Below are 23,012 nucleotides of genomic sequence, written 5' to 3'. Positions count from 1 at the left end.
TTTATTCATGGCGGCTTGGGAGGAGAATAACATCTTGCCGCGGCTTGTTACAGGCCTGGTGCTCTGGAAGCGGTACATTGACGATATTATTTTAATTTGGGAGGGTGACACGGTTGATTTAGAGCACTTTTTATTTAATTTGAACACTAACGATCACAATTTACATTTCACATCTACCATTAGTAAGAAAAGTATCAACTTTCTAGATATTGTCATCAGTGCTGATCAGGATAATTTAAGTTGTAGGACATATCAAAAACCAACGGCAAAGAATAGCTTTATAGGAATTCAAGCTGCCATCTACCTAGGTGGTTAATGAACGTCTCAAAAGGGCAATATCGCAGGTGGAAAAGAAACTGCACCTCAGACCATCAGTTTCTGGAGGAAGCTCGTCTCCTTACACATCAATTTTAAAGAGAAAACTTATCCTGATCAGCTACTGGAACAATCTCTGGAAAATATAAAGTCGTTAAACAGAACAAAGTTTTTCAAAAATAGAGAGAGGGAAAAAAATTAGATGAATTTGGAGGTAAGTTGGTGATTCCTTTCAATAATTCTTACAAAAAAGTGGAGAAAATTTTACGCAAACACTGGCACATGTTACAGCAAGATCGTGAGGTGGGGGCTCTATGAACGGCACGTCCCCCGATAGTATATACTCGGGGCCCAAATTTAGGCCTCACTGTAGCGCCATCTATAAAACCACCCTTAAAAAGACAGAACAATTTGTGGTTAAACACGAAGGGATTTGTGAGGTGTGGGACATGTGCTAACTGCATAAAAGTTAAGGGCCCAAAGAAAGTCATTGAGGTATGTTCCCAAACTAACTCATTTAAATGGAAGATTGAAGATCTAATAACTTGTAACTCAAAGGGTGTCCTTTATATTATTGAATGCGGATGCAAAAAGCAATATATAGGCCGAACCAAGAGGGCACTTAAAATGCGAATAGCAGAACATCTTAATAATATTCAAAATAAAAACCTGAAACACCCACTGTCAGCCCATTTCTCCATTGTCCACAAGAGTGACATGTCTTCTCTCTCCTTTACTGGTCTCCAACTGGTCAAACAAGACTGGCGGGGTGGCAGTTTTTTACTTAAAATGTCCAAGGCTGAAAGTAAAAATTTTTTTGAATTTGCAACACTAGAACCAGGTGGACTCAACTCCAATTTTGAACTCTTTGGATTCTTGTAGAGGATGCACTTGGCCTATGAGGTCACCCCTGTATATAATAGGGGGTGCCCCATAGGCTGATTCCATCCTCTTCACTGACCTCTTTTTGTTTAATTTGTTACTTTATATTTTATTTTATATTGTATATATATTTTTTTATTTCTATTTTCATTTTTATTTTATTTTATTCTTTATTTATCATTTTTTATTTTCATTTTTTGATTTGAATTCATTTTTATTCATATTATTTATTTTTATTTTTTAAATGTTTACAATTTCTTGTTACTATTCTACATTCACTACACATTATTTCCATTACACATCACATCCTTAACAGCACTACTTTCACTTATGTAGTATCGTCCACTTCATACTATCATATTTAATTTCTCTAACACCAGTATTTAGCAATGTCACACAATATTCTATTTTATCCTAATTTCTATGTCCAATTTTGAAAAATATAATAGAATTTAAACCTATATTGATTTTTATTAGATTCATTATTATTATCCATTATTATCAATTTTCAGTGAAAATGTACTTTTTCACCTTACACCGTTTTGACGGTATTCACACATACATCTATACCTTCCTTGTTATCCATTGCTCTCTAGGTAACCTATCCGTTTAATCCATGTATTGTTTTTATGATTACTTTGAAGCTTGTTAATATGTGGGATTCGTGCTCCTATAAATAGGCAATCACATATGATAACCACTCTGACTACTGAGGAAAGGGTCACATTGGAGAACCCTGAAACGCATCTAGTCTTGTCTCATCACTGGTACTAATGCGACATATGAACTGTGCCTACTACCTACGGAAGCAGCTGTTCATACCTTGTGGACTTTCGTGCAGAAGCCGATCCAGTCCTTCATGTGTCCGGTCCTGTTTACACAATACCAGCTCCAGCTCTGCTGACGTCACACGGCGGCAACACGAGGCAAGCTCCATGCATCCAGTTTGCGGTCTCTGCTTTCATTTTGCCAGCATCTAAGTCCAGCGGTGAGGAAAAGAACATCTTAAAGTGCCTGCCAGCGCCAACGGTCTCCCGGTCATCTGATACCATCAGCGCCTGCCAGCGCTCTTCAGCCCGCGACGACCACCACCGCGTTCCATCTGGACTTTGCTAGGCCTAATTACCAGTACCATCTAGACCGCCACCTGGAGCTCTTTTGTGCCATCCATCCAGGCACGGAAACTACCTTACCTGCCTCCAGCGCAAGCTGTTTGAGCCGTCACAACCATCAAACACAGGACCGGTAACATAGTATACAAATTGCTACAAACTGTTTTGTCCAAAAGGACATATAATATTCTTTCTAACAGTATCCCATTGTGGCATTGTGGATTTCAGCTGCATAGAATATAGGCATTGTATGTATTTATTAAGTCATATATATATATATATATATATATATATATATACCAGTGACTGATCTTTTTATATCTATATTGTAAGATTGCTTGCATTTTGTATTTTACATTTTATGTGTTCTTCTCACAAGGGCCCTGTGAGGAGTAACGTATTGCATATTATCATATTTTAATAAAACAATTGAATTATCATTGAAGCACGACCCAGAGATCTATTTTACATATTAATATACAATTTATATATACATTATTATATACACTACCCTGAAGGTCCGGGCAAATTTTTCAGTTTTTTTCAGATTTGTAAATTACTTCTATTAAAAAATCTTAATCCTTCCTGTACTTATTAGCGACTGAATACTACAGTGGAAATTCTTTTCTGTTTGAAACACAGAGCTGTCTGGTGACATCACGAGCACAGTGCTCTCTGCTGAAATCTCTGTCCATTTTAGGAACTGCCAGAGTAAAAGGAAATCCCCATAGCAAACATATGCTGTTCTGGGCAGTTCCTAAAATGGACAGAGATGTCAGCAGAGAGCACTGTGCTCATGATGTCAGCAGAGAGCTCTGTGTTTCAAACGGAAAATAATTTCCACTGTGGTATTCAGCAGCTAATAAGTACAGGAAGGATTAAGATTTTTTAATAGAAGTAATTTTCAAATCTGTTAAACTTTCTGGCACCAGTTGATTAAATATTTTTTTTTTCACTGGAGTACCCCTTTAACCTGTTGGGGACATAGGACGTTTGAGAACGTCCTCGGTCTAGAGTAGTAAAGGACCGAGGACAGGGACGTGCACACATAGGGGTAAAAGGGGGCGTGAGCCCCTGCCCTTTTCCTCACCTGCCCCTCTAGTGCCCTCACAAAAGGAGCTACAGACTCAGGGTGACAGGTGAAGTAAAAAGGATCCATTGCTGGGGAGATTTGTATGTGGTTTAATGGAGGGTGCTGTGCCCTCCCTGCAGCAAGGGGGCGCCACTCACCCTGTCATTATCTGCTATTTCTAAGCTTCTCTCCACACGGAGGAGACAGGAGCAAAGAAGGCAGAGAGAAGCGCCGCCCACAGCATGTCTGGACACAACCAGCCTGTGCAGAGGGGGATGGAGCCTTACTTACTGTAAGTAACTGAAAATATATGTCAGTGATTGTATGTCAGTGTGTGTGTATGTATATATGTGTGTGTGTGTGTGTGTATGTATACATATATGTGTGTATCTCTATGTATGTTCAGAGAGTGATGGCTTGGGGCCTTATTGTAAGTGACTGTGTATATATGTGAGTGATTGTATGTCAGTGTGTCTGTATGTATATACAGTATATGTTTGTGTGTGTGTGTGTCTATCTCTATGTATGTGCCTATATATGTGAGTAAGTGAATCTATGTATGCGTGTGTGCATGCATGTGTGTGTGTGTGTGTTTATCTCTATGTATGTGCCTATATATGTGAGTAAGTGAATCTATGTATGCGTGTGTGTGTGCATGCATGTGTGTGTGTGTGTGTGTGTATATATATATATATATGAGCAAGTGAATCTATGTATATGTGTATATATATGAGCAAGTTAATCTGTGTGTGTGTATTTATATATGTATTTGTGTATATATCTGTGAGTGATTGTATGAGGTACCTGTATATATGATGTGCTTATTGGCTATATCTTTTAGTATATATTCCATGTTATATGTGTGTCTGTGTATTTATGTTTCTTAATGTATATTTGTACCTGTATGTATGTGTCAAAGTGTCTCTTTGTATGTGTGTATATTACCTATGTACTGTATGTGTGTATATTACCTATGTACTGTATGTGTGTATATTACCTATGTACTGTATGTGTGTATATGACCTATGTACTGTATGTGTCTTTATGTTATGTGCTTGTATGTATTGTATGAAGCACATTATTAGGGAATTATTGGAGGAATGTAAGCACATTATATATTTCATTATATTGGAACATTATATTTTTATGCATGCTGGCACTGTGTATAGATCCTTAGGGTGCATTCACATGTGCCTATTTTTGCTGCAGATTTTGCTGCTGCAGATTTTGCTTCCCATTGACAATGGGAAGAGAAATCTGCTAAAGCAAATCTGCAGCAGAAAATACGCACGTGTGAATGCACCCTTAGTGGTGGCACAGTATAGTTAAATAATAGTGGCACAGTATATAGTTCAATAATGGTGGCACAGTATATAGAATATTCAATGCAGAAATACGTCACTCTCAAAAATGTCGTGGGTGCTGGAGTTAGGAATCCCAATCCTTACGTACATATAAAAGAAAAAACTTCGCACACCACTTCTCACGGTGAAGTAGATTTAGATTTTATTAGCAATCCAATAGTTAAACAGTATGACGTTTCGGTCCTACCTGGACCTTCATCAGATCTATAAATTATACAAACAAAAGGTGTCAAAAAAGGGGGAAAAAGGTAAACAGAATACCTAGTAACATAATGGTTAAGGAAAAGAAAGGAAAACATAATTGTACAGTAATATCCAAGTGCAGGCCGACTCGAATCCAATCAATCTCAGTAGTAACTACTGGAATCATTAATTTGCAAAGAACTGGTACCTAATGATACAGTGACAAGTCTCCTAAAATGTTACTTAAGACGTGACAAAGTTGTGGATAGGATCAAGTATCCGTCCTAAAGGTGAATGAAGCACCATAAACAGGGTATGTGTTACGCCGAGCGCTCCGGGTCCCCGTTCCTCCCCGGAGCGCTCGCCTCATCCTCGTTGCTGCAGCGCCCCGGTCAGATCCACTGACCGGGTGCGCTGCGGTCCCGCCTCCAGCCGGGATGCGATTCGCGATGCGGGTGGCGCCCGCTCGCGATACGCACCCCGGTCCCCGTACCTGACTCGCTCTCCGTCGGTCCTGTCCCGGCGCGCGCGGCCCCGCTCCCTAGGGCGCGCGCGCGCCGGGTCTCTGCAATTTAAAGGGCCAGTGCACCTATGATGGTGCCTGGCCCAATCTTCCAATTAGCTTAATTAGTTTCCACCTGTGCACTTCCCTATATCACCTCACTTCCCCTGCACTCCCTGGCCGGATCTTGTTGCCTTAGTGCCTAGTGAAAGCGTTCCCTTGTCTGTTCCTAGCCCGTGTTCCTGACCTCCTGCCGTTGCCCCTGACTACGATCCTTGCTGCCTGCCTCGACCTTCTGCTACGTCCGACCTTGCTTCTGCCTACTCCCTTGTACCTCGCCTATCTTCAGTATCTTCAGCAGTCAGAGAGGTGAGCCGTTGCTAGTGGATACGACCTGGTCACTACCGCCGCAGCAAGACCATCCCGCTTTGCGGCGGGCTCTGGTGAAAACCTGTAGTGGCTTAGAACCGGTCCACTAGCGCGGTCCTCGCCAATCCCTCTCTGGCACAGAGGATCCACCTCCTGCCAGCCGGCATCGTGACAGTAGATCCGGCCATGGATCCCGCTGAAGTTCCTCTGCCAGTTGTCGCCGACCTCACCACGGTGATTGCCCAGCAAGCCCAACAGATTGCCCAGCAAGCCCAACGGATTGCCCAGCGAAATCACCAGCTGGCATACTTGACCACCGTGACACTGCAACTTCAGTCACAGATACAGCAGCTGCTGCCACAGACACAGCAGCTACAACAACCATCTCCTCCGCCGGCTCCTGCAACTCCTCCGCAGCAACCGGCCTCTCTTATCAACAGGTTCTACGTCCCTGTGACCAGTCTCGCCAGACCCCTCTACATCTATTGTATTAACAATAAAAGATTGGACTGTCTCATGCGTTTCCGCACAGAACCCCTCCTAATGTGCATCGGACCTCATCACGGAAAAATTGACTTTTTTTTCCTCATGTTCTTTGGCCCCAAGAAGAGGGGGAGACCCAAGGGGGGGGGTACTGTTACGCCGAGCGCTCCGGGTCCCCGTTCCTCCCCGGAGCGCTCGCCTCATCCTCGTTGCTGCAGCGCCCCGGTCAGATCCACTGACCGGGTGCGCTGCGGTCCCGCCTCCAGCCGGGATGCGATTCGCGATGCGGGTGGCGCCCGCTCGCGATACGCACCCCGGTCCCCGTACCTGACTCGCTCTCCGTCGGTCCTGTCCCGGCGCGCGCGGCCCCGCTCCCTAGGGCGCGCGCGCGCCGGGTCTCTGCGATTTAAAGGGCCAGTGCACCTATGATGGTGCCTGGCCCAATCTTCCAATTAGCTTAATTAGTTTCCACCTGTGCACTTCCCTATATCACCTCACTTCCCCTGCACTCCCTGGCCGGATCTTGTTGCCTTAGTGCCTAGTGAAAGCGTTCCCTTGTCTGTTCCTAGCCCGTGTTCCTGACCTCCTGCCGTTGCCCCTGACTACGATCCTTGCTGCCTGCCTCGACCTTCTGCTACGTCCGACCTTGCTTCTGCCTACTCCCTTGTACCTCGCCTATCTTCAGTATCTTCAGCAGTCAGAGAGGTGAGCCGTTGCTAGTGGATACGACCTGGTCACTACCGCCGCAGCAAGACCATCCCGCTTTGCGGCGGGCTCTGGTGAAAACCTGTAGTGGCTTAGAACCGGTCCACTAGCGCGGTCCTCGCCAATCCCTCTCTGGCACAGAGGATCCACCTCCTGCCAGCCGGCATCGTGACAGTATGTCATAGGTATAAAATTTACAAGATCCTATGTAATATATACAAACGAGTATAACAATGTACAAAGCATGTGGGTGAAAAACCGTAATCGGGATATAACATCAGTATACAGTCTGCAAGGTATGTTATCATATGTATATGGGTATAACATGGTATAGAATATGTCATGTAGAGCGGATATAACCTTAGGGTTCTTATGGAGACTTACCCGGATTGCTGTGGAGGTCAGAGTAAAGAGCCGGCGTATAGCCGTGTGTGGAGGTAGTCTGAAGTGCGACCTATGGTCGCTGGAGGCATCAGGAAACTGAGGTGGAAGGGGAGATGTTTAAATGTGGTGAGGAAGGGATGTCACTTCCGGTTAGTCCATGTATATATACATGGACTAACCGGAAGTGACATCACTTCCTCACCACATTTAAACATCTCCCCTTCCACCTCAGTTTCCTGATGCCTCCAGCGACCATAGGTCGCACTTCAGACTACCTCCACACACGGCTATACGCCGGCTCTTTACTCTGACCTCCACAGCAATCCGGGTAAGTCTCCATAAGAACCCTAAGGTTATATCCGCTCTACATGACATATTCTATACCATGTTATACCCATATACATATGATAACATACCTTGCAGACTGTATACTGATGTTATATCCCGATTACGGTTTTTCACCCACATGCTTTGTACATTGTTATACTCGTTTGTATATATTACATAGGATCTTGTAAATTTTATACCTATGACATACCCTGTTTATGGTGCTTCATTCACCTTTAGGACGGATACTTGATCCTATCCACAACTTTGTCATGTCTTAAGTAACATTTTAGGAGACTTGTCACTGTATCATTAGGTACCAGTTCTTTGCAAATTAATGATTCCAGTAGTTACTACTGAGATTGATTGGATTCGAGTCGGCCTGCACTTGGATATTACTGTACAATTATGTTTTCCTTTCTTTTCCTTAACCATTATGTTACTAGGTATTCTGTTTACCTTTTTCCCCCTTTTTTGACACCTTTTGTTTGTATAATTTATAGATCTGATGAAGGTCCAGGTAGGACCGAAACGTCATACTGTTTAACTATTGGATTGCTAATAAAATCTAAATCTACTTCACCGTGAGAAGTGGTGTGCAAAGTTTTTTCTTTTATAGGCACAGTATATAGTTCATTAATGGTGGCACAGTATATAGGGAATTAAAAGATGAATGGTGGCACAGTATATAGTTAATTAATGGTGGCACAGTATATAGGTAATTAATAGATGAATGGTGGCACAGTATATAGGGAATTAATAGATGAATGATGGCACAGTATATAGGGAATTAATAGATGAATGGTGGCACAGTATATAGGGAATTAACCCCTTAAGGACTCAGCCCATTTTGGCCTTAAGGACTCAGACAATTTAATTTTTACGTTTTCATTTTTTCCTCCTCGCCTTCTAAAAATCATAACTCTTTTATATTTTCATCCACAGACTAGTATGAGGGCTTGTTTTTTGCGCGACCAGTTGTCCTTTGTAATGACATCACTCATTATATCATAAAATGTATGGCGCAACCAAAAAACACTATTTTTGTGGGGAAATTAAAACGAAAAACGCAATTTTGCTAATTTTGGAAGGTTTTGTTTTCACGCCGTACAATTTATGGTAAAAATGACGTGTTCTTTATTCTGAGGGTCAATACGATTAAAATGATACCCATTATTATATACTTTTATATTATTGTTGCGCTTAAAAAAAATCACAAACTTTTTCACCAAATTAGTACGTTTATAATCCCTTTATTTTGATGACCTCTAACTTTTTTATTTTTCCGTATAAGTGGCGGTATGGGGGCTCATTTTTTGCGCCATGATCTGTACTTTTTTTTGATACCACATTTGCATATAAAAATTTTTTTTAAATAAAATGTATTAAAAAAGTAGGAATTTTGGACTTTTTTTTTTTTTCGTTCACGCCGTTCACCGTACGGGATCATTAACATTTTATTTTAATAGTTCGGACATTTACGCACGCGGCGATACCAAATATGTCTATAAAAAATGTTTTTTACGCTTTTTGGGGGTAAAATAGGAAAAAACGAACGTTTTACTTTTTTATTGGGGGAGGGGATTTTTCACTTTTTTTTTTACTTTTACTTTTACATTTTTTTACATTTTTTTTTTACACTTGAATAGTCCCCATAGGGGACTATTCATAGCAATACCATGATTGCTAATACTGATCTGTTCTATGTATAGGACATAGAACAGATCAGTATTATCTGTCATCTCCTGCTCTGGTCTGCTCGATCACAGACCAGAGCAGGAGACGCCGGGAGCCGCATGGAGGAAGGTGAGGGGACCTCCGTGCGGCGTTCTGAATGATCGGATCCCCGCAGCAGCGCTGCGGGCGATCCGGTCGTTCATTTAAATCGCGAACTCCCGCAGATGCCGGGATCTGTATTGATCCCGGCACCTGAGGGGTTAATGGCGGACGCCCGCGAGATCGCGGGCGTCGGCCATTGCCGGCGGGTCCCTGGCTGCGATCAGCAGCCGGGATCAGCCGCGCATGACACGGGCATCGCTCCGATGCCCGCGGTTATGCTTAGGACGTAAATGTACATCCTGGTGCGTTAAGTACCACCTCACCAGGACGTACATTTACGTCCTGCGTCCTTAAGGGGTTAATAGATGAATATTGGCACAGTATATAGGGAATTAATAGATGAATGGTGGCACAGTATATAGGGAATTAATAGATGAATGGTGGCACAGTATATAGGGAATTAATAGATGAATGGTGGCACAGTATATAGGGAATTAATAGATGAATGTTGGCACAGTATTTAGGGAATTAATAGATGAATGGTGGCACGGTATATAGGGAATTAATAGATGAATGGTGGCACGGTATATAGGTAATTAATAGATGAATGGTGGCACAGTATATAGGGAATTAATAGATGAATGGTGGCACAGTATATAGGGAATTAATAGATGAATGGTGGCACAGTATATAGGGAATTAATAGATGAATGGTGGCACAGTATATAGGGAATTAATAGATGAATGGTGGCACAGTATATAGGGAATTAATAGATGAATGGTGGCACAGTATATAGGGAATTAAGGAGGGTACGGTATATAATTAAAGGGAAACTGACAGGCTGTTTACTCGCACTAAACCCAATACACTAGGTTACAGTGCAGTATACAAAAATTGGTCTTTCCATTTTCTAGGTATTGCCCCACATTGCTAGTATTCGAAGTCAGTTTTGTGCGCAATGTAGGCGGAGCTTCCCTGCCTCCATCCTGTATGCTGTGCTATACCCGGCCGTCTTTGTATATTTATAATTCTTTTTTTTGCCAACTCTAGTATATTGTAGCATGTAAGTATATATTAGTGTGGTGTCCATCTCCTCAGTGTAAGAACCAGAGCTGTGTGGAGATTCCTGCATAAGGTGGGTGATGGGTGATTGGGGATGGGTGCTGGGTGATGGGTGCTGGGTGATTGGTGCTGGGTGATTGGTGCTGGGTGATTTGGTGCTGGGTGATTTGGTGCTGGGTGATTGGTGCTGGGTGATTGGGGATGGGTGATGGTTGATTGGTGCTGGGTGATTGGTGATGAGTGCTGGGTGATTGGGGATGGGTTCTGTCATATAGAGCAGACCGGGGCATATAGGGGGAGATTTATTAAAACCTTTGCAGAAGAAAAGCCTTCTGCAAAACGATCTGATTGGTTGCTATGGGCGACTGCACCGCTCTTTCTCTGCACAGGTTTTGATAAATCTCCTCTATAATACAGTATATTATAGGGCAGCTGTCACATGTTTTCTGTAAATACTGACATCACAGCCAAAGTGTATATACACATGGCAGACCTTCATAGAAACTGTTCTTGACTCGATTTTACAAAAGCACCAACTTTTTTGGGGGCTAGGAATGTCGAGGAGGCCTGGAAGGAGTCCACTGTATCCCTGGGCCGCAGCACATCTGCCCATTAAGTCTGGCAGACGTTTTTCAAATTATGAAAAGTGCCCTCTTTTTTTGAGCCCCTGCCCTCTAAAATGTCTGTGCACGTTCTCAAACGTCCTAGCAAAAACAGATCACTGTCAGGGCGCCTGGCAGTGATCTGAGGGGAATGCCTGCTGTAATCATTCAGTCCTGAGACCCCCCCATGTCGGCGATCACCACAAATCGCAGGTGATTTGCGGCTATTCAGGGCTAATTGGGTCTATTGTGACCCGACCAGCCCGGAAAATGGCGGTGATCTTAACTGATAGGAGCAAGGTGGCACCTGTGATAGGCCGTTCTCTTGTGAATGGCCTATCACAGGCCGGGGTCAGGGTTAACTTCCCCTGGTCTCCCCACCCCTAGGCGTGCGGGGAGACCAGGGGAAGAAAGAAGATGGCGGCGGGGACCGGAGGGACAGCGGTACCTGGATCTCTGGAGGAGCAGCGGCGGCGAGGAGCGGAGGACCAGGAGCGGCTGCGGCGGCGGATCGTTGGTGGGTAAGTGGACGTCGGCGGCGTTGTTAGTAGCAACAGTGAAGATCTGGTGATCTTCACTGTTGCTACTTACAGTTTGAAAACTACAACTTCCAGCATGCCTAGGCAGCCTTTGGCTGTCTGGGCAGGCTGGGAGTTGTAGTTTTGCAACATATGGAGGGCCTCAGTTTGAAGACCACTGTACAATGGTCTTCAATCTGTGCTCTTCCAGATGTTGCAAAACTACACATCTCAGCCTGCCCAGCTATGCTGGGAGTTGTAGTTCTCTAACATCTGGCCCTTCAGATGTTGCAGAACTACAACTCCCAGCATGCCTGGACGGTCTCAGCAGGCTGGGAGTTGTAGTTTTGCAATATCTGGTAGAGCACAGATTGGAGACCATTATACCAGTGGTCTCAAAACTGTAGCCCTCCAGATGTTGCAAACCGAAACTCCAAGCATTCCCAGGCCTGCTGGGAATTGTAGTACGGCAACATCTGGCCTTTCAGATGTTGCCGAACTACAACTCCCAGAATGCCTGGGCAGTCTCAGCATGCTTGCAACATCTGGAGGGCTACAGTTTTGAAACCACTGTATAATGGTCTCCATTCTGTGCTCTTCCAGATGTTGCAAAACAACAACTCCCAACATGCCCTTCAGCTGTCTGGGCATGCTGGGAGTTGTAGTTTCACAACAACTGGAGAGACACTGGTTGGGAAACATTGTCTGTTTCCTAACTCAGTGTTTCCCAACCCGTGTGCCTCCAGCTGTTGCAACTATAACTCCCAGCATGCACTGATAGTCCATACATGCTAGGAGTTCTAGTTTTGCAGCAGCTGGAGTTCCAACTACAACTCCCAGCATGCCCTTGGGTAGTCTGTTCATGCTGGGAGTTGTAGCTTTGCAACAGCTGGATGCACATTTTTTCATAGCTTCCAGCTGTTGCAAAACTACAACTCCCAGCATGATCAGACTACCAAAGGGCATGCTGGGAGTTGTAGTTGGAACTCCAGCTGTTGCAAAACTACAACTCCCAGCATGCATGGTCTATCAGTGCATGCTGGGAGTTATAGTTTTGCAACAGCTGGAGGCACACGGGTTGGGAAACACTGAGTTAGGAAACAGACAATGTTTCCCAACCAGTGTCTCTCCAGTTGTTACAAAACTACAACTCCCAACATGCCCCTGCCCGTGTGACTGTACCCTAAAAACACTACACTAACACAAAATAAAAAGTAAAAAACACTACATATACACATACCCCTACACAGCCTACCTCCCCAATAAAAATGAAAACTGTCTGGTACGGCACTGTTTCCAAAACAGAGCCTCCAGCTGTTGCAAAACAACAACTCCCAGTATTGTCGGACAGCCATTGACTGTCCAAGCATGCTGGGAGTTTTGCAACAGCTGGAGGCACCCTGTTTGGGAATCACTGATGTAGAATACCCCTATGTCCACCCCTATGCAAATCACTAATTCAGGCCTTAAATGCGCATGGCGCTCTCTCACTTTGGAGCCCTGTCTTATTTCAAGGCAACAGTTTAGGGCCACATATGGGGTATCGCCGTACTCGGGAGAAATTGCCTTACAAATTTTGGGGGGCTTTTTCTTCTTTAACCCCTTATGACAAGGGGAATTTGGGGTCTACACCAGCATGTTAGTGTAAAAAAATCTAATTTTTTACACTAACATGCTGGTGTTGCCCTATACTTTTCATTTTCACAAGCGGTAAAAGGGAAAAAAGCCCCACAAAATTTGTAACACAATTTTCTCTTGAGTACGGAGATACCCCATATGTGGGTGCAAAGTGCTCTGCGGGTGCACTACAAGGCTCAGAAGGGAGAGCGCACCATGTACATTTGAGGTGATTTGCACAGGGGTGGCTGATTGTTACAGCGGTTCTGACAAAAGCAAAAAAAAAAAAAAACACCCACATGTGACCCCATTTTGGAAACTGCACCCCTCACGGAATGTAATGAGGGGTGCAGTGAGAATATACACCCACTGGTGTCTGACAGATCTTTGGAAAAGTGATCTGTGAAAATGAAAAATTTAATTTTTCATTTGCACAGCCCACTGTTCCAAAGATCTGTCAAACACAAGTGGGGTGTAAATGCTCACTGTACCCCTTGTAGCGTTCCCCAAGGGGACTAGTTTCCAAAGTGGTATACCATGTGGGGTTTCTTTTGCTGTCCTGGCACCATAGGGGCTTCCTAAATGCCACATGCCCCCCAAGCAAAATTTTCTCTCCGAAAGCCAAATGTGACTACTTCTCTTCTGAGCATTGTAGTTCGTCCGCAGTGCACTTCAGGTCCACTCATGGGGTACCTCCATACTCAAAAGAGATGGGGTTACAAATTTTGGGGGGTCTTTTCTGCTATTTACCCTTGCAGAAATTTGACATTTGGGGGAAAACCAACATTTTAGTGAAAATTTTTTTTTTTTTTTACATATGCAAAAGCCGTGAAACTCCTGTGGGGTATTAAGGCTCACTTTATTCCTTGTTACGTTCCTCAAGGGGTCTAGTTTTCAAAATGGTATGCCATGTGTTTTTTTTTTTGTCCTGGCACCGTAGGGGCTTCCTAAATGCGACATGCCCCCAAAAACCATTTCAGAAAAACGTACTCTCCAAAATCCCCTTTTCGCTTCTGAGCCCTCTACTGCGCTCGCCGAACACTTTACATAGACATATGAGGTATGTGCTTACTCGAGAGAAATTGGGCTACAAAAACAAGTATACATTTTCTCCTTTTACCCCTTGTAAAAATTTAAAAATTGGGTCTATAAGAACTTGCAAGTGTAAAAAATTAAGATTGTGAATTTCCTCCTTCACTTTGCTGCTACTCCTGTGAAACACCTAAAGGGTTAAAACACTGACTGAATGTCATTTTGAATACTTTGGGGGCTGCAGTTTTTATAATGGGGTCATTTATGGGGTATTTCTAATATGAAGACCCTTCAAATCCACTTCAAACCTGAACTGGTCCCTGAAAAATAGTGAGTTTGAAAATTTTGTGAAAAATTGGAAAATTGCTGCCGAACTTTGAAGCCCTCTGGTGTCTTCCAAAAGTAAAAACACTCAATTTTATGATGCAAACATAAAGTAGACATATTGTATTTGTGAATAAAAAAATGTATGTGGAATATCCATTTTCCTTACAAGCAGAGAGCTTCAAAGTTAGGAAAATGCAACATTTTCTAATTTTTCATCAAATTTTGGGATTTTTCACCAAGAAAGGATGCAAGATACCACAAAAATGTACCACTATCCTTTGGATAGGGGATAAGATGTCTTAGAGCCGGAGTACCCCTTTAAGGGTACACCACCCCCTTTCCATAGATATTTAGAACACAGTAATTGTGTTTATGTCTGCGACCTCTTGTCTGATAGGTTTACTCCTCTCTCATTTTTTGAAGCCTCTCATAAATTGTCTTCAATGAATGGTTAACGCTTTTATTAAAGGGGAACTCCGGCCCTAATACATCTTATCCTCCATCCAAAGCATAGGGGATAAGATGTATGATGGCAGGGGTTCCACCACTGGGGACCCCCACAATCTGTCATTCCATACCACATCACACGGGGGCGGAGTTGTGATGTCACGATACTCCAGCCCCGTGGTCGTCACGCTTCATTTACAAATTATACTTAGGGTGATTTCCCTGGGGAGAAAACCCATAAACTATTGCATTCCCAAACAAGGAGCCTCAAGATGTTGTTACATTACAACCCTTATCATTCTCAGACAGCTGAAGGGTGTCTTCTGGGAATGATGGTAGTTGTAGTTAAAGGAGTACTCTAGGATGTGTAAACTTATCTCCTATCCTAAGGATAGGAGGTACGTTTCAGATCGCGAGGGGTTCGACCGCTGGGACCCCCCACGATCTCCAATACAAGGCCCCGGAAGTCCGCACAAAGGGCGAGTGTTGACCACCACACATAATGGCGGCTGACACATCACCTCAATAGAACGCTATGGGAGAGCTGCAGCGCTGCATTATGCGGCTCTTCCATAGCGCTGAATTCAGGGGGCATGTTGGCCACTTGTTTGTGCAGTGGTCAACACGCTCCCTTTATGCAGACTTCCGGGGACCCGTACGGGAGATTGCCGGGGGTCCCAGCAGTTGGACCTCCCACGATCTGACACTTATCCCCTATCCTTAGGATAGGGGATACGTTTTCAGATCCTGGAGTACTCTGCCATAGCTGGAGGCTTGTTTTTAGACAGACCCATAATTTCCAACCTTATTCTCGGCCGTACGAAGCGGTGGCTAACATGCCCCCTCAATACAACACTATGGGAGAGCCAGAGCGCTGCATTCGGCAATCTCCGGCTCTTCTGCCATAGCGCTGCATTGTGGGGGCGTGTAGGTGGCCACTTTGTGCGGTAGTCGACATGCCCCCTTTCTGCGGTGCCGGAGACCCGTACTGCTATAGAGGATGAGTCTTCAGATCCTGGAGTACTCTGGAATAGCTAAAGGCTCGTTTTTAGGCATGCTAAAAACGCACATTGTTAACAGACACATACTTACCAACCTTTTTTTGGTCTACTTGGTCTGGGGCACAGACATGTTTAAAGTTGTTTTGATCACATCAAGTCTTACGCCTCAGACCCGCTGCGATCATTAATGACAGGCCGGGGATGCAGGTGGCATTGCTGAGCGAAATGCCGCCTGCTTCCACGGCCTGTCGTTAATGATCACAGCATGTCTCAGGACTAAGATCCGCTGCGATCAACAACTTTTGATATGTCTGATTGACATGTCCAAAGTTGTTGTTTTTTTTTTTTACTATTGTAGCCCTAAGGCTAGGTTCAGACTACGGAATTTCCGCCTGCAATTCTGCTTTGAAATTGTAGGCGGAAATTCCGCTAGTGTAGTGAATGGTTTTCCGTTCACAAATTCACACTTCGGAATTTGTGAAGCGGAATTTGTGAATGTAAAATCCGCTTAGAAATTACCGCCTGAAGAAAGGGGTTGCTCTGATTCAGTCGGTGCTGGCCGCACTCGGAATCTCCGGGCGGAAATTTTCTGCCCGGAGATTCCGTAGTCTGAAACCAGCCTAACTCTTTGCTTGGCTGAGCTCATATTGTTCAGCCCAGCAAGGGTTAAAGTATGAGCTGTGCTCGCAGCTGTCTAGAGTAAGAGTTCATATTTTCTTTTTACTTTGGTCGATACATATATTAAGAGATGCTACATATAAATCTTAAGTTGTTTTGATAAACATAATTTTAGTACATGCAAAGGAAAATGTTTTAGAATTCCCGAAAGAGGAAAAGCTTCACCTGAGATGTAAATTTAATCTCAGTTGATAGATATAAACCCTGTATCCTGAGCTCTGAATCATTGGATCTGTAGACAGAGAAGGACGCAGGATCTGTGTAGCTGTAAATGACATGGACAATATAGGACAATATGATCATGATGACTTCTGTTCTGTTGTCATTGGGATATTGTGACAATTCAATGTATTCAATTTTGTTTCATATATTCATAGTGATTTGTGTCACTTCCTATGGACATGGGTTACAGAAATCACCAACACAGTGTAGACTCAGCCAAAACAATCTGATCACCGGACTGGAATATGAATATCATCAGAGCGGAGACTTCATCATAGGAGGACTGTTCGCCCTCAATAGATGCCTCAGAATCAGAGCTCCATCTTACCATGAATTTATAGGAAGGGTTTTATGCTTACTGTAAGTTTCCTATTATCCATCCTATAGGGAGATATGGTGCATTCACACCACGTTTTCACAATACAGCAGCCGGATCTGGCGGGAGATTTCAAATCTATCTGCTGCTGCTCCCATCTGATTTGGCTGCCTTATTGCCAACACGCGATGTGAATGAACCCTAACAGGTTACCCCTTCCTTTCCTTCCAATCTGGATTTATAAAATTTTGACTGATGGTTCATATGGAGGGATCAGGAGAGAGAGATTTTCTATATACAATAGTTAAAGCAGCCAGACACCAAGGTTTTTTTTTAAATCAACTAGTGTCAAAAAATTAAACAGATTTGTAAATTACTTCTATTAAAAAATCTTTATCCTTCCAGTACTTTTTAGCAGCTGTTTTCTACAGAAGAAATTCTTTTCTTTTTGAATTTTTTTTTTACTTGTAGGCAGTGTTCTCTGCTGACATCTGATGCCCGTATCAGGAACTGTCCAAAACAGGAGAAAATCCCCATAGAAAACCTATGCTGCTCTGGACAGTTCCTGACTCGGACAGAGGTGTCTGCAGAGAGCACTGTGGACTAGACAAAAAATAAATTAATTTCCTCTGTAGCATACAGCTGCTAAAAAGTACTGGAAGGGTACAGATTTTTTAATAGAAGTCATTTACAAATCTGTTTAACTTTCTGGCACCAGTTGATTCAAAAATAAATGTTTTCCACCGGAGTACTCTTTTAACTTCTTAAAGGGATACTTCCTCTGTAATATACAGCAGCTGATAAGTACTGGAAGGATAAAGATTTTATAAAAGAAGTTATTTACAAATCTGTAAAACTTTTTAGCACCAGTTGATTTGAAAACATTTGTTTTCCACCGGAGTACCCCTAGAAGGACGCAGCCTATTGGGACTTGAAGGACACTGCAAATTTTTTTTAGAAAAGATATGTGTCACTTGTATTTATAGCTTTGGGACAATTTTACTTTTCCTAGAGATTTTGAGAGTTTTTTTGGGACAAATGCTATTTTATGCTATTGACAAATGTAGGTCGATACTTGCAAGTTTTTTTGTGAAAAACTCCAAAATTACATGAATTTTGTTTTTTAAATTTGCCTTTTTCTAAATTTAAAATCTCTACTTGAAAGGAAACTGGGCATGCCAAATAGATTAGATATGTATTTACATTTAAAATATGTCTATTTTATGTTGTCATTGTTTGTTTAACATGCTTTCACTTTATTAGAACATTAAAAGGGACTTAAAAGATTAACAGCAACTTTCCAAATTTTTACATAAATGTTATTTGTTTAGAGACCAGTTAAGTTTTTAATTTGAAGTTGGGGACCATGCTGTGTTTATAAAGCCCTAATGGTATGAGGACAGTGAAAACCCTCCAACAAGTGACCATATTTTGGAAATGACACCCCTTAAGGAATGTAACGAGGAGTGCAGTGAGTAACTTGACCTGGCAGGTGTCCATCTATTATTTGGAACACTTGCCTGCAAAATTGAAAACTTTTATTATTTTACACTAACGTGTTAGTGTAGCCCCAAGTTTTTCATTTTCAAAAGAGATAAAAGGAAAAAGTGGTCCTTATAATTTGTAACACAATTTCTTATTAGAACAGAAATATCCCATATGTGGATGTTAAATTCTGTGTGGATGCCACGGCCACCAGAAAGACAGAAAGTGGTTAGTCATACATTTTTCATTTTTGCAAGGGGTAAAAGGACAAAAACTACCCTTAAATTTGTAACACAAATAACATAGTTCATAAGGTTGAAAAAAGACCAGAGTCCATCAAGTTCAACCTATATCCCTAATGAGTCCCTAAATGAGATGGAAATTTCCCATATATGGACTAAAAGTGCTTTACATGTACATGGCAGGCTCAGAAGGGAAGGAGTGCCATTGGCATTTTTGGATTTGGCTGGAATGCATGTTGGGGGCCATGTTGCGTTTACAAAGCCCTCATAGTGCTAAGACAGTGGAATCCCCCTCAATATACTCAAGGAATATAACAAGGGATGCAGTATGCATTTATACCCCAGAGGTAATACCAAGATTTTTGGAACAATTAGCTAGGGATTGACCGATTATCGTTTGGCCGATATTATGGGCTGATATTCCCGATTTTGGACGTTATCGGTATCGGCAATAACCATGCCGATAATCCGATAATGCACCACACTCCCCACTGCATCGGCCAGAGACCGCTGCCGCCGCTGCCCCATTGCCTCCCCCATCCCCGGTTTTATAATTACCTGTTCCCGGGGTCCGCGCTATTTCTGGCTCATGCGGCATCCTGTGTTACGCTCTGCGCTGCGTAGCGCAATGACGAGTGACGTCCTCAACGCAACGTCATCGTCAGTGGCGCAGTGACAGCTCAGGAGGACGGCGCCGGAGCTAAAAGTAGCGCGGACCACGGACCCCAGGAACAGGTAATTATAAAACCGTGAATGGGGAGGCAATGATAAGACTCAGGACCCCAGGACAGGCAGAGGGAGAGAAGCAGGTGGCGGTGGTGGTCTCTGGCACCGCAAAAGCTGCGGCAGTTCATTTACTTAAAGCGCCCGCTTATACCGATATTCTGATAACTTATACCAGAATATCGGTATAAGTTATCGGCCCTAACTTCCACAGAGTATCGGTATCGGCCCTAAAAAAGCGATATCGATCGATCCCTACAATTAGCTGTGAAAATTAAAAAAATTAAATTTTTTACACTAAGATGCTGATGTAGACCCACATTTTTTATATTTACATGGAGTAAACAGAGAGAAAAAACTCCCAAAATGTGTTAAACAATTTCTCCTGACTGCAGAAATATCCCATGTGGCCCTAAAATGTTCCCTTGGAATATGACAAAGTCCAGGAGTTCTGTGCCACAAAATATAGAGTGTACACGTTTGTTTAAAGGTGTACTCCACTGGAAAAAAAAAATCAACTGGTGACAGAAAGTTAAAAAGATTTGTAAATTACTTCGGTTTAAAAATCTTAATCCTTCCAGTACGTATCAGCTGCTGTATGCTCCACATGAAGTTCTTTTCTTTTTGAATTCCCTTTCCGTCTAACCACAGTGCTCTCTGCTGACAACTATGTCCATGTCAGGAACTGTCCAGAGCAGGATAGCTTTGCTATGGGGATTTGCTCCAACTCTGGAAAGTTCCTAAAATGGACAGAGGTGTCAGCAGAGAGCACTGTGGTCAGAAAGATTTTTAAATAGAAGTAATTTACAAATCTGTTTAACCTTCTGTCACCAGTTGATTTAGAATTTTTTTTCCCAGCGGAGTACCCCATTGCCACAATCAAATTGACAAATTCCTCAATGAAAAATATATTTAAAAAAATCTATTTCAGTGATTCAGTGAGACCTATGGGGTCAATTTGGATTCCTGGGTGACAAAATCTGGAATAATTGTCTAGGACTAGGGTCCAGTTAGGGTCAACTGTAGATGGGATAAGGAAACTTTTACTGGTATAAGGGACAGGGTCACTTAAATGGGGGGGGGGGGGGGTGTTCTCCATTGGCATTTCTCTTTGCCACCACCTTCTAGGGAGATCATCATCACTGGATGATGATTAAGGGGAAGAGAAAGAAAGGAGATAGGTGGTATCTCCTCCTTCAACAGTGCTCTTGGATTTTTATCTATCTACATATTCTATGTTTTACTATTTCATGCTCTCTGTTTGAGGTCCTCCCTCTCCTTGCTGTATACCCACAAAAAACAAATGGATCTTTTGGTTGGGCTGTTTTCCAGTGACCTATGCTGATCCACTTAACCATCACTTTGAGTCTGTCACTCACACCTCATTATTGCATGTGTTTAAAAGAGGACTGTATGCAAGGCATTATGGGGATGCCCATGAGGCACCACACAATGTCATATGATCCTACCTTTTTCTGATCTATAAAAAGACAGCTGGGTAGCTGCCATTTAAGGTGATTAGTTCTACTAAACTTCAACATGTGTTTTCACAAACCAGATGACACCGTAAGGGTCTACTCAAACGTATAGTATCGAGTCCATATAGTACTTGTAAACCATATAAACCATTTACCGTGTAAACTAAATGACTGTAAACAGATTCAAATCCTGCACATCAAATATGTGCAGGACACTGTATGTGTGAATACACTCTTAAAGAGAACCTGACATCTATTTCACCTGTACTAAACTCAATATACTGGGTTATTGAATAGCTGTGAAGCGAAGAGTAACTGACATTTTTAAGTTAGGCATTTCTGCCCATCACCATCTCATTGCTGTTGCGCTCTAAGATGCAGTTGAGGTGGGCAGCCAGCTCGCCCAGCTACCCTGTCTCATCAATATCCACACCCGGCCTGCCCCCTGCCACGTCATGAGAGTCTGCGGGGTAGGAATGAGCGATCAGCTCTTTGTTATACCCGGCTCTCACATTACAGAAGGGGGTGGGCCGTGATATTGATGAACCATGGCAGCTGGCTCCAGCTCCATTGCATGTTGGAGCGCAATGGCAATGAGATCATAATGGGAAGAAGTCAAGGAAATGCCTAAACTTAAAGGGGTACTCCACTGCTCAGTGTTTGGAAAACTGTTCCAAACGCTGCAGCCGGCAGCTCGTGACATCATAGCCCCGCCCCCTCATGACGTCACGCCCCACCCCCTCAATGCAAGTCTATGGGAGGGGGCATGACGGCCGTCATGCCCCCTCCCATAGACTTGCATTGAGGGGGTGGGGTGTGCCATCATGAGGGGGCGGGGCTATGACGTCACGAGCTCCCTGCTCCAGCGTTCAGAACAGTTTTCCAAATGCTGAGAAGCAGAGTACCCCTTTAAAACCTAAGTAACCCTTCTTTTTACAGTTATTCATCCACACTATAACCCAGTATATTGGTTTCAGTGCGGGTGAAATAGCTGTCAGATTCTCTTTAAGGTGACCATCTTTACTTGAAGGAAGCTCGTGCATGGATCCACACTCAGACCCTCCATGTCTAACCAATGAATAAAGGAATGATCCAGCACTTGAAGAAAATGCAGCTTTATTGGTAGATCCTCGTTAAAACAGCATGGAGCAACTTCACAACGTCTGACACATCTTGGCGCGTTTCGAGCGCATGCGCTCTCTTTGTCAAAAGATACACAAGTCGGTTCACATCACATTTATATAGGTCATTCCACAGGTGAGTTAAATGAAAATAGCGCATCGCTAGGTAAAGGGCAACCTTCGCACTGATTAAAACCAAAATGTATAGCAAGTAGCCATATTCCATTTGTAGTTGGGTGATCTTTGAAATATCATTATATACCAACAGAGTATACAGGAAAATGAATGCTTCCGCTACACTTGCTATGTCCAATGTGAAAAATCTATAATGGACCTTGCCTCAATAAAAACGCAGGACAAGAAACGCATGGTAATGTGAATAGGACCGATGAGATACACGTCAAGACTTCACATTCTATTTTTAAATATGAAGAAGTTTTTCGTGGTAGAGTTGGTGAATGCAAAGGTACGGGTAATAGCAATAGCCTAAACAGTGGTGTATGCAGTAACAAGAAATAAATGAAATTATGAGAGAGTGTAAATATATATGGGGAGGAAAACATGAAAGCAGAGTAAATCCATATGTCATATATTAATGTGTTTTCAATAATGAAATAGCTATTATTTTCGTAAATTTAAACCATTGGGTATTCTGAAATCTAAA

The 23,012-nt window shown here is 43.0% G+C and overlaps 1 protein-coding gene across 1 annotated transcript in view; it reads left to right on the top strand.

Moving 5' to 3' along the window:
- The first annotated feature begins 3,642 nt into the window (after positions 1–3,642).
- Positions 3,643–23,012, top strand: part of LOC130312355 (vomeronasal type-2 receptor 26-like) — a 67,234-nt gene continuing 47,864 nt past the window's right edge. Inside the window, exon 1 of the mRNA XM_056552573.1 lies at positions 3,643–3,673. The gene's annotated coding sequence lies outside the window, so the exon portion shown is untranslated. The remainder of the gene's footprint in view (positions 3,674–23,012) is intronic.

Source organism: Hyla sarda, chromosome 1, assembly GCF_029499605.1.
Source record: "Hyla sarda isolate aHylSar1 chromosome 1, aHylSar1.hap1, whole genome shotgun sequence".
NCBI lineage: Eukaryota > Metazoa > Chordata > Amphibia > Anura > Hylidae > Hyla > Hyla sarda.
This window is presented reverse-complemented; position numbering and strand designations above follow the sequence as displayed.